Here is an 18,016-nt window from a genome sequence, read left to right as displayed (position 1 = left end):
GCCCTACTAAAAATGATAAGTCAGCTGTTCCTCATATACTTACAGAAGGGTTTGGTCCTCAGTTCTCTTCAAAGGTAAAGACACTTGGCCCAGTCCTGAAGAAATTTCAGGCCAGAGGGTGGACTGGGTACCAGCCCCACAGTGTGGGAAGCCTGCCATGAGTTGTCCTGTGAGTAGACACAGTTTCTGGAACTGCTGCTGAGAAGTTTACTGGCTCCCCGTTGTGTGATCATTCCAGAAGGATGGAACCAATTGAAGAAAATAATTGTCAGGATAGAACCTGAGGAAGCACCTGTCAGTGCAGAGCTGCTCCCTGGACACTGGGCAACCCTCATTAGCGGCTCAGTAGGAGGCTCCACCAACATCTTAGCCCCAGACCACACCTGGACCTTAAGAGATCCCAACTTGTGTGACCACTGGTAACTGAAGTGATAGGATACTTTAACATCCAACATATTGGATTGAATTTATGTAAAGGGAACAGGTAGTTTTATCAACATTTCCTTAGTGTGTAGGATCAGACAGAGTTCCTACTGTCAAGGTAGACGTTCACCAGCCCAACAGCACAGGAGACAAATTGGACACAGTGCAGGCAGGCTATCGTCTGGTCAGACTCAGTGGTTATCTTATAGAAATACAACCCATCATAATTACAGCCTTACATGGCAATGCCCGAGAGCATCCCCTCATGATGCATCACATGAGGGATTTGTGGGAGCCAGTAAGAGCTGCTGCGCTCAGGCTCTGGAGTGGAGCAGCCTTCAGTGGGATGTGCTCCATGAGGGGCCCAACTATGAGTCAACTTCAGAGCAAACTGTGGTCAGATCAGAGACCCTGCACACCTTGGAGCACTCGAAGATGCAGCTATGACCTAGATTATTAAAATCATTGCTTTATTAATTGCTTGTGTGCCTGCTGCCTGTTCAATTGTAGAAGAAAAGGCACAGTAAATAAATAATGTTTGCATTTCAGTCACTCAAACATCTCCTTCCAAGATGCTCATCTGACCAGGGTGGAAGGCAGTTACAACTTCAGGCATTTGAGTTCAAGCTTATCTCTGTTCCTGCCCCTTGTGGTTCAAACACCTGTGTGTCCTCATTCTCAGAACACAAAACCCATGGGAGATAAATAAAAGGCTGTCACCTGAAGGTTCTGCCACGTTCAGATACTGAATCTACATATCTTGAAGATAATCCTTGAGCAATAATCCCATGGCAGCATACTGAAGAGCCAGGGATTTGGGAGCCCAAGTGCATGAATCTTGGGGTAACATATGAGAAACCAGACTCAAATGCTGTGCATGTAGCAGCTGCTTGTGGACATGTCTAGAGAGATATCAGAGCGAAAGTCTCTCTCCAAGTAACCAGAGGGACAGAATCTCACGTGGACCATGGAAAACACTCATGTGGAGAAGATCTGCTTACGGCAAACAAGCAGCAAGAGTATCAGGAAAAGCAGTTTGAAAATTCTGTATGCTGTGACCTTGAGAGTTTGGCAGGATTAGGTCACACAAAATCCAAACACCTGTTGACAAACAAAAGCAAAGTAGGTTTGGAATTCCTCAGTGTTCATCATTGATGTCTAAGATAACCTGGAACCAAAGTACAACACTGCAGTGAATGCAGCAGGACCACAGTTTCAAATAGATTTCACTCTCATCTGAATCAGACCTGAGTGTTTCAAGGGAGACGTCACCCACCAAGCCTGCCTTCATTAAGATCCACAGGGTAAATGCAAAGGTAAAGACCATGCCAACATGATGAGAGTCAGAATGTTCAGCTATGGAACAAGAGTCAACCTATTGCAGTAGGACTGATGCTGTTCCTTTCTCCCTAAAGGGGAACCCCAGAGTATTAGTGTATCTTCATGATGCTGATAAAGACATACCTGTGATTGCATAATTTATGAAGAAAAAGGTTAAATGGACTCACAGTTCCACATGGCTTGGGAGGCCTCATAATCATGGCAGATGGCAAGAAGGAACAAAGCATATCTTACATGGCAGCAGGTAAGAGAAGAATGAGAGCCCCACGAAGGAAGTAACTCCTTATGAAACCATCAGATCTCATAAGAACTATAATTAACCAGCGTGAGGGAAACCAACCCCACGATTCAATCATCTCCACCTGGTTCCACCCTTGATATGTCGGGAGTATTACAATTCAAGATGAGATTAGAGTGGGGACACAACCAAACCATATCATTCCAACCCCAGCCCTCCCAAATCACATCTTCTTACATTTTTAAATACAGTCATGCCCTCCAACAGTCCTCTAAGTCTTAACTCATTCCAGGATTAACCCAGAATTCCTAGCAAAGTCTCATCTGAGACAAGGCAAGTCCCTCCCACCCATCAACCTGTAAAATCAAAAGCAAGTTACTTCCTAGATACAATGTGGGTACAGGCATTGGGTAAATATACCCATTCCAGATGGGAGAAAATGGCCCATACCAGTGGGCTACAGGTTCCAAACAAATCCTAAATCCAGTGGGACAGCTAAATCTTAAAGCTCTGAAGTGGTCTTCTTTGACTCCATGTCTCACACCAAGGTCACACTGATGCAAGAGGTGGGCTGCCATGGTCTTGGGCATCTCTGCCCCTTGTGGCTTTGCAAGGTACAGCCCCCTTCTGCCTGCTTTCTTGGGCTGGAATCAAGTATTTGCCTTTTTTAGTACATTCTGTGAGCTGGAGGACAGTGGCCCTTTTCTCACAGCTCCACCAAGCAGTGCCCTAGTGGGGACTCTGTTGCGAGGGCTCCTACCACACATTTCCCTTCTGGACTACCCTAGCAGAAGTTCTCCATGAGGAATCCACCCTTGCATCAAACTTCTGCCTGACCATGTGTTTCCATACCTCCTCTGAAATCTAGCAGAGGTTCTCAACCTCAACTTACTTTTTTTTGAGACAGTTTCACTCATTGTCCAGGCTGGGGTGCAATGGTGTAATCTCTTCTCACTGCATCCTCTGTCTCCTGGGTTAAAGTGATTCACCTACCTCAGCCTCCTGAGTAGCTGGAATTATAGGTGCCCACCACCACACCCAGCTAATTTTTTATACTTTTAGTAGAGATGGGGTTTCACTATGTTGGCCAGGCTGGTCTTGAACTCCTGATCTCAAGTGATCTGCTCACCTTGACCTCCCAAAGTTCTGGGATTAAAGGGATGAGCCACCACACTCAGCCTCAAACCTCAGGTTTTGTTTGTGTGCACCTGCAGGCTCAAAACAATGTGTAAGTTGGCAAGGCTTAGGGCTTGTAACTTCTGAAGCCATGGCTCACGCTGTACCTTGGTCCCCTTTAGCTACGGCTGGAGCAACTAGGACACAGAACACCAAGTCCTTAGGCTGCACACAGCAGGGAGCTCATGGGCCTGGCCCATGAAACCATTTTTGCATCCTAGTCCTCCAGGCCTGTGATGGGAGAGGCTGCAGTGAAGATCTGACATGCCCAGGTGACATTTTCCCCATTGTCTTGGCAATTAACATTTGCTCTTTAATTTCTGCATGAATTTCTCCTCAGAAAATGGGTTTTCTCTCATGTCATCAGGCTCCAAGTTTTTTGAACTGTTATGTTCTGTTTCCCTTATAAAACTGAGTGCTTTGAACAGCACCCAAGTCACTCACTGAATGCTTTGCTGCTTAGAAATTTCTTGTACAAGATATCCTAAATCATCTCCCCTAAGTAAAAAGTTCCACAAATCTTTAGGCCATTTTGATGGAGTAAATTGCCACCAATCTCTTTGCTAAAACATAGCAAGAGTCACCTTTATTCCAGTTTCCAACACGTTCCTCATCTTACCTGAGACCACCTCAGTCTGAATTATCAGCATTTTTGTCAAAGCTATTTGAGGTTTTTAGGAAGTTCCAAATTTTGTCACATTTCCTTTCTTCTTCTGAGCCCTCCAAACTGTTCCAACCTCTGTTACCCAGTTCCAATGTCACTTCCACATTTTAGGGCATCTTTATGGCAGTGCCTTATCTACTGCTACCATTGTACTGTATTAATCTGTTTTCATACTGCTGATAAAGACACCCGTGAGACCTTAATTTACAAAGAAAAAGAGATTTAATGGACTCAGAGATCCACATGGCTGGGGAGGACTCACAATCAGGGCAGAAGGGAAGGTGAAAGGCATGTCTTACACGGTGGCAGGAAAGAGAAGAATGAGAGCCAGAGTGTGAAATCCCTTATAAACTCATCAGATTTCATACTGTTTCATTATCATGATAACAGTAGGGGGTAACCGACCTCATGATACAATCATCTCCACCTGGTTCTGCCTTGACATGTGGGGAATATTACTATTCAACGTGAGATCTGGATGGGGACAGGGTCAAACAATATCACCCTGGAACACTGGGATCCCTCTGGGAAGTATGGGCAAGTGTGAGAGACTGGAAATCTCAGTGCAGTGTCATCCTCTAGACTCCCCTTTTCTCCTCAGCACAACAGTGGAACACAGCACCATGCCTGTTGTCTCATCTCACTGGGACTCTTTCCCATGACTTCAAGGTCATTGTCCTAAGGCTTTCCCAAAATTCTCCAAAGCAGCTCAGCCTCAGGCATGAAGGGCCATCTCAGCTGTGCAGACAGATTAACCTCGACCAATGGGTTGTCAGTTTGAGAGTGAATCCCACAACACTGACTCCTAGGAGGCACATCCTGAGGTGATTCTGAAGTATTTCCTTTCAGCATTCCCAGTGAGCCTGAATCACAAAAGCCTGGAGGCAACCAGCCCAATGCTCTGCCCATCTCTGCGGCTCTCCCCACCCTGTCTTTCACCGCTCCATCCTCTGGGGTTCCAGGATCACTTCTAAAGATATGTTTATATCTTCCAAGCACAGGTCTCAGATTGTGAATTCAATACATTCAAACTAAGACTTCAGCATTTTCATACTTCAACCAAGACAGTAAAAGAGTAAGAATTCTCTCATTTGAATGATGTGAAAATACCAAGTTACTTATACCAGGAATCTAATAACACGGAGCGTATATTTCAAAGTCTCTATTTGAAGTTAAGATGAAATTGTGAGCTTAGTTCAATTTAAATTCCAGCTATTTGTGCTAATGCCTGAGACACAACTGAGCAAACCTTCTGCAGGAAGTAGATGCAGGATGTACAGGTTGACTATGAAAAGTGTCTCCCACCAAAAGCACCAAAGGACAAGGGCTCCTTGCTTCCTCTATTCTAGGAAAACTTCCTGTTTTTCCAGACTAAAAACTAAACAATCTTTACATTATTGTGAAAATGGCATTCCATGGAAACACTTTCAGATTTGAAACAAAGCTTTAAGGTAGCACAGACATATCCTCACTCATGGTGACTCAAGTTATCAAGATACTGTCCAACTCAGCTTCCTTAGTCTAAGAAGCACCAGCTGAACAGGGTCTGAAGTGGAAACAAACTCCCTGAGGGGATACCTGTGAGCACAACCAAAACCAGCCAATATTCCATATCACAAGGAGTTGAGAGAGAAAGTCACTGTGGCTCAGCAGAGACACCTGGCAGTGTCCAGTATCACAGAGCAACAGTGAACAAGGAGCTGTGGGGCAGAGACAGGCAATATCCACCTTCAAGCCTTTATGCCCCCCGTGCAGTGCCTACCGTGATGTTTTCTCATCCCTGACGGACTGTACCACAAACACAGGAGTGGGGCTTTGACATGCGAAGACACTGAAATGTGTTCAGAATACAGGTAGGAACCCGAGATAGGTCTGTTCACACCCATGCACTCATTCTTTCATCTAAGAAAAACCCCATAAGGTTTCAAACCCACATGATAGAAGTGTCTTTGGGAAAACAGATTTTATGAAATAAAGGCAAGATCCATAGCAAGTGGAATACACCTGGCCACACTTCAGTAGAAATAAGCTGCATCCTTGGGAACTGCTTAAATACTAAATATATATTTGGAATTATAAATCCTTTGCAGTACGATGGACTTAGTTTCCACACAGCAGCATCTATCTGAAGCTTCACCCCCTACCCTGATACCACTCAGTTCCTTCTTAGCTATGGTATTCCAAATCTCAGGTCAGTGGCCTAGAGGGCTCACTGACTCTCAACTGAGACCCTATGGCTCAATCATCTCCACCTGGTTCCACTCTTGATACGTGGTGAATATTACAATTCAAGATTTGGGTGGGGACATAGCCAAATCATAGCATTCCAACCCTTCTCTTCTGTTACACATTTCTCTGAAGCACAGGCTTTCAACCATAGAGAAATTTCCTTCTTGTCACATCATTCCAGGTGCCCACATGAACACTCAAGACCACACATTTCCCATTTGCAGTATTTCGAAGTATCAAGCTTGTATTTCTACTTTTCATAAACAAGTACACGTTTTAAAGCATATGTTCTTTCAGTACCATCCCTTCATGGAAAGAAGGCTGTGTCACTTTATGAGTATCTACCCACTACTGCAAGATTTGTTTGATGATGTAAAGGAAAACTATTCTCTAACAGTTTTTCTAACTACAGCGTCAGCAGCTCTGAAGCCTCGATCATGGATGCTTTATGCCTTCCAGCCCTCAACATCTGAAAATCCTGACATTATTACTGAGCCTCTACCACAGCTAAAACAGCTGCAACCAAAACCTGGCTCTCCCAATTTATATAATCCTTGTGACACCTGCAAGAAGGTTTACTGTAGCCTGGTGGGAGACTAGTCATCTGTCTCAACTAAGGAAAAGTTCCAAGAACAAGCAGACCACTAACCAGCAAATTAAAGCATATATTTTTCCATGTAATATTTAGTGGAGAGTCCTTTAAGATTGTAGTAATGTCACCAAGGATACCTTCAAAGCTAGTTAGCAGGTAGGGTAAAACAGGTAAGGAAAACAGCTACACTCACACAAGGCAAAATGACATTTATGGTTAATGCTAACTTGCCATTGGATGAGGGGGTATTACATTCAACTATACTCTTTATTATTATTTGAGACAGTTTCACTTTTGTAGCCCAGGCTGGAGTTCAGTGATGCAATCTCCTCCTCCTCGGTTCAAGTGATTCTCCTGCCTCAGCCTCCTAAGCAGCAGGGCTTACAGGTGACTGCCAACATGGCCAGCTAATTTTTTTTCATATTTAGTACAGACAGGGTTTTACCATGTTGGTCAGGCTGGCCTTGAACTCCTGACCTCAGGTAATTCACCCAACCTTGGCCTCCTAAAGTACTGGGATGACAGGTGGGAGCCACCATGCTCGGCCGCCTCCTTAATGCATGAATTATACTGGAGGCTTAAGAGTTCTAACAAGTTGAGGACCAGCAGCCCATTTGAAATGCCAGGTAACGTAGTGTTTAAACTCTAAGGCTCTATCTAGGAGACCATGGGATGGTTCAAAACATGGTGAGATCTTACTGTTTCCAACTTATATCATCTAATCAGGGCTCAGCACCCTCACATGCTGTGTTCCTGAAGGGAACAGGGAAACCAGCTATGTCCGCTCAGACTACCCCAGATCTGGTCCCACAATGAACTTCTCTCTAATAGGGACCTTTATTAATATGTGTTTTGGGAGCAAGGATTCATACTGGCTCTTTTATGTTTTTCATCTTTAAGTGACATACAATCTCAACTGTCTTCTACTCCTGGGTCTTCCCAGCTTTAGAATGTCCCAGTTTTAGAAGTTCCACGGTAACCGAGAGTCCTCTTTAGCCAGGTATTGAACAACACTCACCAGCCCCCAAGTGTGTCAAGAGATCCTACTGGGGAGGTGGTTTATTGATGTGTAGAGACTGGAAATGAGCTCCTTGAACATCTACTTTGCTGCTGAATGGACCCAAGACCCAGTCCCAGTTTTAGACGGGATCTTCTATTCAAATAAAGAGCTCAGAGAGCAAGATGGGATGGCTACAACCTTTCTGTTCATTGTTACTGTAAGATTTTATTCACCCTATATTAGAAGAGAACAAAGTTTCATCCTCATTTTGTCCCAGCATCAAGACCACCATTCACCAGTAACAGGAACAAGGATTGAGGCAAGTAATGAAGATTAAAAACCCAAAGTGAAGGAAGGTAAACATGCCCCATTTGTTGCATGACTAATGAGATACCAGCAAAGATCAATATAAAAAGACTTGAATCATTTTCCTAGGAAGTACCAGCACCCTGGAGTCATATGAGCTCACCCCTGAGGACCATGAGGACTCTAAGTACACACCGTGAATTATCAGCTTTACTCCCGCAGTGAGATGCTCACATCCCAACTTCCTGACTGACCGACTGGCCATGGGGCTCCCTGTGTTTCACAAGCTGTCTTCTCAGTGTGAAGATGAGGGCTTCTGCGCCTTCTCATGCTTCTTTCAGTCAGTCCATTTGTGAGCTATAGTGTGGCTAAGAAATTCACTTTGAGAAGCCTTGAAGTTGTTTAGTTTCCTTTTATTGCAATCTCCTACAACCTCCGACCTGATGCCAATAGTAAAACCTTCGAAGAAAAACACACAGATCTAGGCTAATGGCTGGAAGACGTGATCAGCAGCTGGCTCTTCCACCCAGAAAGTGCTACTGGCTTAGTGTTGAACTAAGCAGCAGTGCACGGTAGCAGGGTGGCACCGTGTGAATATGAAGGTTTCAGAATTTCACTCCAGGCCTTCTAGAGATGCCTTAGACACCCAGGGGAGAAGGCACTAAACAGCCCATAACGACCATCCGGCAACTGACTGCAACAATTTGTATTCGTGCTAAAGGAATTCAGAGATAAGCTAAAACATACTTCCAACTCTAACCTTTCTGTGGAAAATTTTCAGGAGCAGCACTGGAGATGAGAGCTTGGGAGGAAATACAGATATACATTATGACCTTCAATCCTGGTAGTAAACATCCCCTCCAAGTAAAGAATAGATACATTTCCTGACAGAGCCTCTTCCTCTATACAAAAGGACATGTTTTATAGCCACAGCAATAACCCCAAGGACAAAAACTAGTCATTTAGTATCTTTAACAAAACCTTACTCAATGAAAAGCATTAATTTAAATAAAGAGATTGAAGTATATAGAGTTCATGTCCTTAAAGTTATGGTGGAAGACATTAGGCTAATAAGGTAAGACAAAAGTACTTTGCCAAAAAATACTAGTACATAATACATGAAATTAATAAAGAAGATGGCTGAAGATCACAGGGAGATCTTTTGATGACCAGAGAATCTAAAGGCGAAAATGAGGACAAGAGAAGAGAATGTATTTGCTTTGATCATTGGAACAAGCTCCTCGTCCTGCTCCACTGAAGTACAGGTAAGGACATTCAGACATTTGGGTTCATGGCATCCTCCATGCCTCAGACATGGAGTTTGAACATATATGGATCTGGCCTTGCCCAGACATCCCATGAAACTGTCCCCATTATCCAAATCATTATAAGAAATGGCAGTACATAATTAAACAGTTCCCTTTGTTTTGTAGTTTGAAAATAATCTGTTTCCATCAATATAAAATATCATCCTCCTGAGTTGTCCAGGGAGACCACTCTCAGAAAAGTGATCCAAGTGAAAAAGTAGGACAGGGAGGGGTAAATGGAGGTGACAGTCTGATTAAGATGTGCTGCTGATTCAATTATTTCAAACAGAAACATTTTCCAAAATGATGCTCTTCCCCATCAACTAAGGGGATTGACTTAGACAACCCAGTGCTTCCTCAAATTCTCCATCCTAGGAAGCTCCTGTTTCACCGTGGAGCCCAACATTGCTGCTATTCATCAGCACCATGTGCTCGGTGTTTAGTCCTTCACCTCCTCTGGGTGAGTTTCCAAGGAGCTGTGTACCTACCACGGGCTTGGGAAACTGCCAGAGCAGATTTCAGTCACCACAAGCAGCTACCTGATAAGTCCAGGGTAAGCTGACTCTGCAGAGTTTATTTAACTGTCCAGGGGAAGAGAAAGAATCAAGGCAGAGCTCCATGTGAGTGTAGGTTGCATAGTGAACAGTTCTCAGACATCAGGGAGGAGTACTTTCCAATCTGTCTGGGGTCTTTGAGGTAGAAATAGAAAGCTCCAGTCCATTAGTGATGCTCAACCTTATAAGGCCCTGTATGCAGAGCTTAGGCACATCAATTAGGGTCACAAACCAGCCCTACCACAGCTATCACAGCACATGTTCACTGTCCAGTCATAAATAAGGTAGGTTTTCAGCCCCGTGTACAGATACTTCCAGTCCTGATGGAACTGAAGGCCGGTGGGCTGGCTGGGTACAGGCCTCACAGTATAGGCAACCACGACAAGGTGTCTTCAAAGTGGACCCAGGCCCTGGAATTGGGCTCCTGAGGAGTTTCCTGGCTCAAGGCTGTGGAATTATCCTGCAGAGATGAAGCAGCTTGAAGGAAGGAGAATGTTCAGGATGAAACAGGAGGAAGCACCTGTCACTGCAGAGATGTGCATCAGAGGCAGGGAAACTCATCAGGACCCCTTAGGAGGCTCCATCAGCCTTTTAGCCCCAGGCCTCACCTGGCCCTGATGAGATCCCAACATATATTACCTCTGCTTATTGAGTAGACAGGATATTGAATAGACAGATTACATTCATCTTATTGGTATAACTTTATATTAAGAAGAGAATACTTGCTTCTGTCAAAATCTCCTTAGTATGTTGGATAAGATCAACAGTTTTATCTGGATACAAGTTCCCCACCCAACAGCAGAGGCACAAATTAGACAGTGTGAGAGCTCTCATCTTGTGAGACTGAAGGCTGTCATAATAGAAACAAGAGCCACAGAGTCAGAATTGCAGCTGCCTGGGCCAGAGAATCGTCAAGCCAGAGTGTTCAGGGAGAGAGATGCCTCTATCATGAATGATAAAAACCACTGCTTTACTAATCCCAGGCATTCTTCCTGCCTCTGTAATTGAAGAAAAAAGCAAGGTAAGCAACGGGGACAGAAGTTAACATGTCATTCCCTCAAACACCCTGTTCCCAAAGGTCTCTCAGAGCAGTATAAAGGGTCGTCAAGCCCTCAGGCATTTGGACTCAGGGTCACCTCCTTGCTCTTTATTTGTGGTTCAGACACCCATGTGTCTTTGAGACAGCCAAATGCTTAGGCAGACACAAAGGGGTCCCTGGCAAATCTGACCTGCCCCCCAAGTGTTTACATCAGATGCTCTTGTGCAGATGAGGAGCCTGCCCACATGGACACTAGGGGAACGGGGTGGAGCCATGGACAGAGGGAGGAGCCCAGCCTTTTCAGTTCCCATGTAGCATCCTGATCACCAGTGAGGGGGGCCAGAGGGCGGGGAGCTGTTAACAGGACTCCATCTCTCTTTGCTGAATTTTTCCCCCTTTTTCACTCCGTAAAATCTTGCCCTACTCACCCTTCAATGTTTCTGCATGCCTAAATTTTCCTGCTCATGTACCAACAACCTAGTTTTAGCTGAACTAAGGAGCAAAATCTGCAACATCCTCATTCTCTGAGCAACCATAACCAACGGAGGGGCGAGAAACAGGTTTTTTAGAAGCTGTCACCTAAAGGTTCTACCACGTTAAATACTGAATCTATATATCTTGAAGACACCACCAAGGAGGTAATTTCATGGTAGCTCTTTGAAGACCCAGAGAACACAAGTCAGGTGTGTGAATGTAGGCTCAATACTGACATCAGTAGTCTGAGAAACAAGGCTCAAAATAAACACTGCCCATGTGAAAATATTCCGTGCATGTGTCTAAAGAAATCGGAGCTGAAGCCTCTACCACAGTGTCTGGGGCTGAGAGCCTCACTTGGGCTACCTTGAATACTCAGGGAAAGACCTCTTACAACATATAAGGTGCAAGAGTATCAGGCAGACACATTGAAGGAAGTTCCAGGCTGTGGTCATGAGTGGGTGGCAGAATGAGGATCACAGGAAACCCATCTAGACTTGCCGGCAAAGCAAAAGCTAAGTAGCTTCGAAATCCCCCATGTTGTCCCATCCGTTTCCAGAATCACCTTAACCAAGGATTTATGGCAATGGAGGCAGCAGGACCATGTCAAACATTTCTCTTATGTCTCATTTAGTTCTGGCTGTTCTGAAGGAGAAGATGTCACTTCCCAGGACAGCATTCACTAGACTGCACAGGACTGAAGGAGAAGGTAGGGGCCACTACAAGATAATGGAAGGAAGAATCTTCACTTATAGAACATGAACAGCCCTGCTGCAAAAGGACAAATCCTGTGCCATTCCTGATGTTTAAAAACCTTAGGAGCCTTGGAATTCTTTCTTGTGCCATGTGTGGGCAGATGCAGAAGCTGGGAAGTTCAGTGACGTCCCCCAGGATCACCCCATTCAACATAGCTGCTGAGGACAGCACCATGCCTGCGGCCCCCCATCCTGACTATAAAATACAATTAAAGAAGCCATTTTGAAATTCCTGCAGAACACTGCCTTACATTGAAACATATTCTCGTTTGAAGGAAAGTTCAGGATAGGGTCAGAAATAGCCTTACTCATGATGATGGCTAAGTCCTCAAGGCAGTCCCCAAGACAACTCCTGCAGTGTGAAAACCACCTAAACACGGACTAAGGAATCAAACTCACTGAGAGCACACCTGTAAAAACAGCCCACAATGACCAGTATGCCACATGAGGGGACAAGCTAGAGAAATTCACTGTGTCTCAGCAGATATGTGGGTAGTGCCCAGTACCACAGGCCAACCATCAGCAAGGAACTATGGAGGAGGGGCAGGCAGTGTCCTCCTCCCAGCATTTATGGCCCAGGTCAGTGGTCATCCCTGATGGTATTTCGTACCTGGTAGACTTAGAAACACAGGACTGGGGCTGTTGAAACTCAAAGGCTGAGGGGTATCCTTCAGAGCACAGGCAGGACCCCAAGATAGGTCTGCACGTACCAATTAATTTACCAAGGAAGACCCAAGACTTTAGATACGCCCAATAGAGTAGTAAAGTCCTTGTTAACACAGGATTTTATAAATTGAAGGCAGCACTCACAGTAGGTGGAATTGATCTGGTCACACATGGATCAGAAGCTCCATCCTTACCCTTAGGAAACACACAAAGAGGAGGTAGAGAGTATTAGAAGCCCCCTAGAATACAGTGAGTTAAATTTCAATGCAGGAACATAGAAAGTCTCACTCACTCCCTGGACACCGCTACCAGTTCCTCCTTACACATGAACTTTAATGAACTTCACCTCAAAGACATGAACAAGACGAACCTAGTCTAAACTTAGCCATTCTCACCTCCTCTTTATACATATCCAATCACAGATTTGAAAACACATCAACATTTACCTCTTACTATTTGATTTCAGGTTCCAACCTGTGCATTCAAGACCACACTTGCACTCTCTATCTGGAGCATTGCAAAGTATATTGATATTTACAATGTTTTCAACAGGCATTAAAGGATATGACTATTGAGCACCATCCTTCAATGTAAGGAAACCTCTGTCATCTGAGGAGTGATGTGCTTACAAACATGGAAAGATTTCTGTGATGCTGCAAGAAGATAAACAGCTTCCCGTAACCACAATTCTAACTACAGTCTCAGCATTTGTGAAGCCTCACAGTCCATGCTTGAAGATGCTCAGCCCTCCTCCTCCCCATATCTTCACATTAGGAAATATGAAATCTCCAACCACAGCATCGACATCCGCAACCCCAAGCTGGGTCTTCTGACATAGGTGATTATTGTAGTGTCCTTTTAGGAAGGTCAATCTAGGCTGATGTCTCATTGCTTTTGTACAGTAACACACATCTTGTCACCTTAATCTGAGCACTGCAGATACCATACAGCAAGCATCATCATGAAAAGGTTACTTGGAGAGAAGAACCAGGGTTTTGGGGAGTGTAAACACATTCTCAGGTAACTCCAGAAAAGCAGCTGGATGTTGAAAGAAAATGGTATTACACCACTACTGATGTATACTATGTACTTTGGGCTAGGATGCCTGCCTATCTACAGGACATGTAAACACTTCAGACTGTCTCTATTCCATAAATACAGTGTAACAACCATTTGTGTCACATGTACATTGCAATCAGTGTCACAAGCACTCTAGAGATGACTTAAAGGACACGGGATTATGGGTAGGTTATAGTATGCAAACACTAAGCTACTTTGTATCAGGAATTTGAGCATCTGCAGGGGCTCCTGAAAATAAACCCCACATATAAAGGAACAACAGTACTCATTTTTCATTCTAAGTGTTTCAATATCAAGTTGACCAGTCACACACAGCAGAACCAAGGAACAAGACCCTAAAGTTTAGCTGTCACTCAAGCTAATACTGCCATACCTCAGAACAGAAAGAACACTGATGTACCCAACTAATTGGGAGCTAGCACAGAGATCACTTTATTCCAGATGAATCCTGAGGACTTCAGTTCCTGTAAGATCAAAGGAATGTGTATTTTTCAGAAGTTGGCATCCCCTCCTCAGGCCAGGTACCACCACCCTTCTACTCCTGGGATCAGCCTGCCCAGGGCAGATAGAGCAACTCAAGCCAATGAACCAGGACATCCAACTTGGAAGGAAACCACACATTTCTGATTTTGGGGTAGGAAGCACATAACCCTCATTCCTACCTTCGTATATTATTGGCTTCATATGAAGAAGGAAATCTATTTCTTCAAAAATACTCTTCTGCAAAAACTAATTCTCTCACTGTTATGATATTCATCCAAAATGGGGAAGGGGAAGGGGGAGTGGCCAACATAAGCCGACATCCCATCTCAGTCACTCCCCCAGATCACTCTAATCAACACAGCTCACCTGCAAAGAATTCAAAGCTGCAGCAGCAAACCATGAACCATAAAAGTTTAAAATTCTCCATATCCTATCAGTGGAGGGCACTTTCAAGGCTGTAGTTATGTTACCAAGAACCTTCAATGATAATTAGCAGGTAGGGTAAAAAAAAAAGAAGCGAGGAAAGAAACGTAAATCCACAAAAAGAAACGTGATTTATCAGTAGTGTTAACTGGTCCTTGCATGAGTGGTTCAACTTCCAGTGAAATTGAGGAGTCTGGTAGTTGAACATCGGGGTGTAGGTTGCTGTGTGGCATGATCCCCCAGAGCCATGCCCAAGGTAGTGAATACCTGTTCATTGGCCTCTCTGGCTTCCGTGTGCCAGACCAATGACCTGCACCTGTACTGCAGTATCAACTTCACTTGCCGGACACTGACCAGGAGTGCCACGCTCATGGTCCAGTCTCAGGAGGACCATCTGTACAGCCTGTTTTGGGATACAAAGGACCTTACAATAGAAATAGTAGTGATCAATGGACAATCCGTCACATATTCTTGGAGAACCTTACAAGGGATCGCCAATGGAAATCTCTTCCTATCGCTTTGAGCAAAAATCAAGACGTCATTATAGACATTTTGAGACCTCTCAAAAATCTTCTGCTCTTCAGTGGTGCTCACTCCTGAGCAGACTTCTGGGAACAAATACCCATCTCTCTTTAGCCAGTGCCAGGTCATCCACTACAGAGCAATCCTTCCTTGTCAGGACACTGAGAAATTAACCTGTACTGCAGAGGTGTCTGTCCCTAAAGAACTAGTAGCACTTATGAGTGCCATTCATGATGAAGAAGCACCTGACCCAGAAGACTTAAGCAGGAAAATCAAATCATCCAATATCTTCTGATACTCTGCCTGATTGCTTTAGTTGTTGGAGTTTTAGAAAGCTGGCAAATAGGCCCAAGAACTTTGGTGTGGTCTGGGAAAGAGCAGGTGGAAAAGTCTGCTTACAAGTTTTCTGAGACTGAATCTATACTTAAAATTGCAGAAAATCTGTGAGAACCATAGGTATGTAGACAGTATGACCAATTGGTCCTGCCACTATTTTCCCCTATGGATGCATAAAGAATCCTTGCCTTGCTTTTGTAAAACCCCTACTCTATTGGCAGGCGACAAGTCGCTCTCCAATGTCATGGCACATGAAATATTTCGTAGCTGTACAGGGCATCTAGTGACCAACAAAACTTGAGCTCCCTTTTTGTTAAATGAGGGACACACTGTGTACTTGGAATGCCTCCATTTTGGAGGATTGTTTGGTGCAAAGTTCAGACATTTTAATGCTCTGGGAGGATGGAGAGAACTACACAATTTTGTAAATATATTTGGGGAGACGCATACTTTTACCAAACCTATGGTTAATCTGAGAGACATGGACTCTGTTGTAGCTTATTCTTCAGTCCCCTGTGAGAAAGGCTTTGCTTTACTTTACCTTAGAAAACTGCTTGGAGAACCAGAGTTTTTCCTAGGATTCTTAAAAGCTTATGTTGAGAAATTCTCTTATTAGAGCATAACTACTGATGACTGGAAGGATTTCCTGTATTCTCATTTTAAAGGTAAGGTTGATGTTCTCCATCAAGCTGATTGGAATGCCTGGCTCTGCTCTCTGGGACTGCCTTCTCCGATTATGGTATGACTGACAAATGCTTGTATTACCTTAAGTCAAAGACGGATTACTGCTAAAGAAGATTTAAATTCATTCAATGCCACAGACCTGAAAGATTTCTTATCTGTTGAATGAGTTTTTAGCACAGATGCTCCAGAGGTCACCTCTTCCACTGGGGCACATAAAGCAGATGCAAGAGATATACTATTTCAATGTCATTAACAATTCTGAAATACGATTCAGATGGCTGCAGCTCTGCATTCAATCCAAGTGGGAAGACACAATTCCTTTGGCACTAAAGATGGCAACTGAACAAGGAAGAATGATGTTTACCTGGCCCTTATTCAAGGATCTTGCTGCCTTTTGACAAATCCCGCAATCTAGCTGTCTGAACCTACCAGGAGCACAAAGCAAGCATGCACCCCGTGACTGCAATGCTGGCAGCGAAAGACTTAAAAGTGGATTACCTGCCTATTGGTGATTAGAGATTTCACTTTTTAAAATGGAATTCACCAAGAAAGACAAAAATTTTAGCTCACAATTAAAACTGTGTTTTTAAATTTTGCTTTTTATTGTTTTTGTTGGTGATTTTGGTAAAATCAAGTAGAGCTACTTCTTAAAAAATAAATCCTCCAGTGAAGTGCTCCTTAGATAATCAAGTGGTAGTGTGAGATAGTGGAGTACCCAGAGGCTGTTCTATTCCTCTACGTTCTTTTTAGTGCATGAACCACACAGGAAACTTAAATGTCTCTAGTTGGGGACTAATACCCAATGTCATGGCAAGTAACGTATACAGTTTAAACTCTAAGGTCCCATCAACGGATCCACGGAATGATCTGAAACAAGGTGAGATCTCACTGCTTCCAACACACCCGTGCTCCCTAAGCAATGGATCCCTCAGATGCCCTGTGCCTGGAGGAAACGCTATCTTCTCTCAGACCCTAACCCAGATCTGTTCCCACAGACTCCTGCTTAATGTGGATATTCAGGAATGTGTGTTTTGGGCAATAAGGCCCCTGTCTCTGATATTTTCTATCTTTAAGTGACAGCTTAATGAGTATCTTCTAAACTTGGATTTTTCTCACTATCTGAGACCTCCAATGAGCCAGTATTGAACAGCACCCACCTCTGACCATGAGTGTTTCAGAAGATCCTTCTAGGGATGTGGATTATTGATGAAGCATAGAAACTGGGAATGAGCTTGTTCTTCTACCATGCTGAAGGGACTCAAGTCCGCATGGCATCACCAGCTTTAGACCGAAGACAGACTTGTTTTATACTGAAAGCTTTCAGGGAATAACCCAGGCAGCCACAACCTCCCTGTTTTTTTCCTACTATAATACTTTCTCCACCTCATACCAAGAAAAGACTAAGTTGTTCCATTTCTAACACATCTCAATGTCACTAGCACTAGGATCAAAAAGCAAGAAACAAATCTAAGGAAGAGATGAAAACTGGAAGGGAAAGTAGTTGAACCTGCCCCCAGCATTGAATGGCTAATGAGATGCCAGCAAAGATAATAAAAAAATTCAACTAGAAGCCCCTTACTTGTAGTCTTTAGCGCTAGGCTGTCATAATCATGTCTCAGCATATTTTACCACCAATCATTCAAGTACAGCCTGAATCAAACAGGCTTATAATAGTTTTGTTTTCTAAGGAAGGAACAAATATCTGGAATATACAATATATCCAA

The 18,016-nt window shown here is 43.9% G+C and overlaps 1 pseudogene; it reads left to right on the top strand.

Annotated features, from left to right (window-relative positions):
• The first annotated feature begins 14,774 nt into the window (after positions 1-14,774).
• On the top strand, positions 14,775-16,757 carry LOC116545758 (annotated as a pseudogene).
• The last annotated feature ends 1,259 nt before the right edge of the window (positions 16,758-18,016 follow it).

Source organism: Sapajus apella, unplaced genomic scaffold (genome assembly GCF_009761245.1).
Source record: "Sapajus apella isolate SASKATOON/1434 unplaced genomic scaffold, GSC_monkey_1.0 scaffold5, whole genome shotgun sequence".
NCBI classification, from domain to species: domain Eukaryota; kingdom Metazoa; phylum Chordata; class Mammalia; order Primates; family Cebidae; genus Sapajus; species Sapajus apella.
Note: the sequence above shows the minus strand (reverse complement) of the source record. Positions and strands in the feature narration are given on the sequence as shown.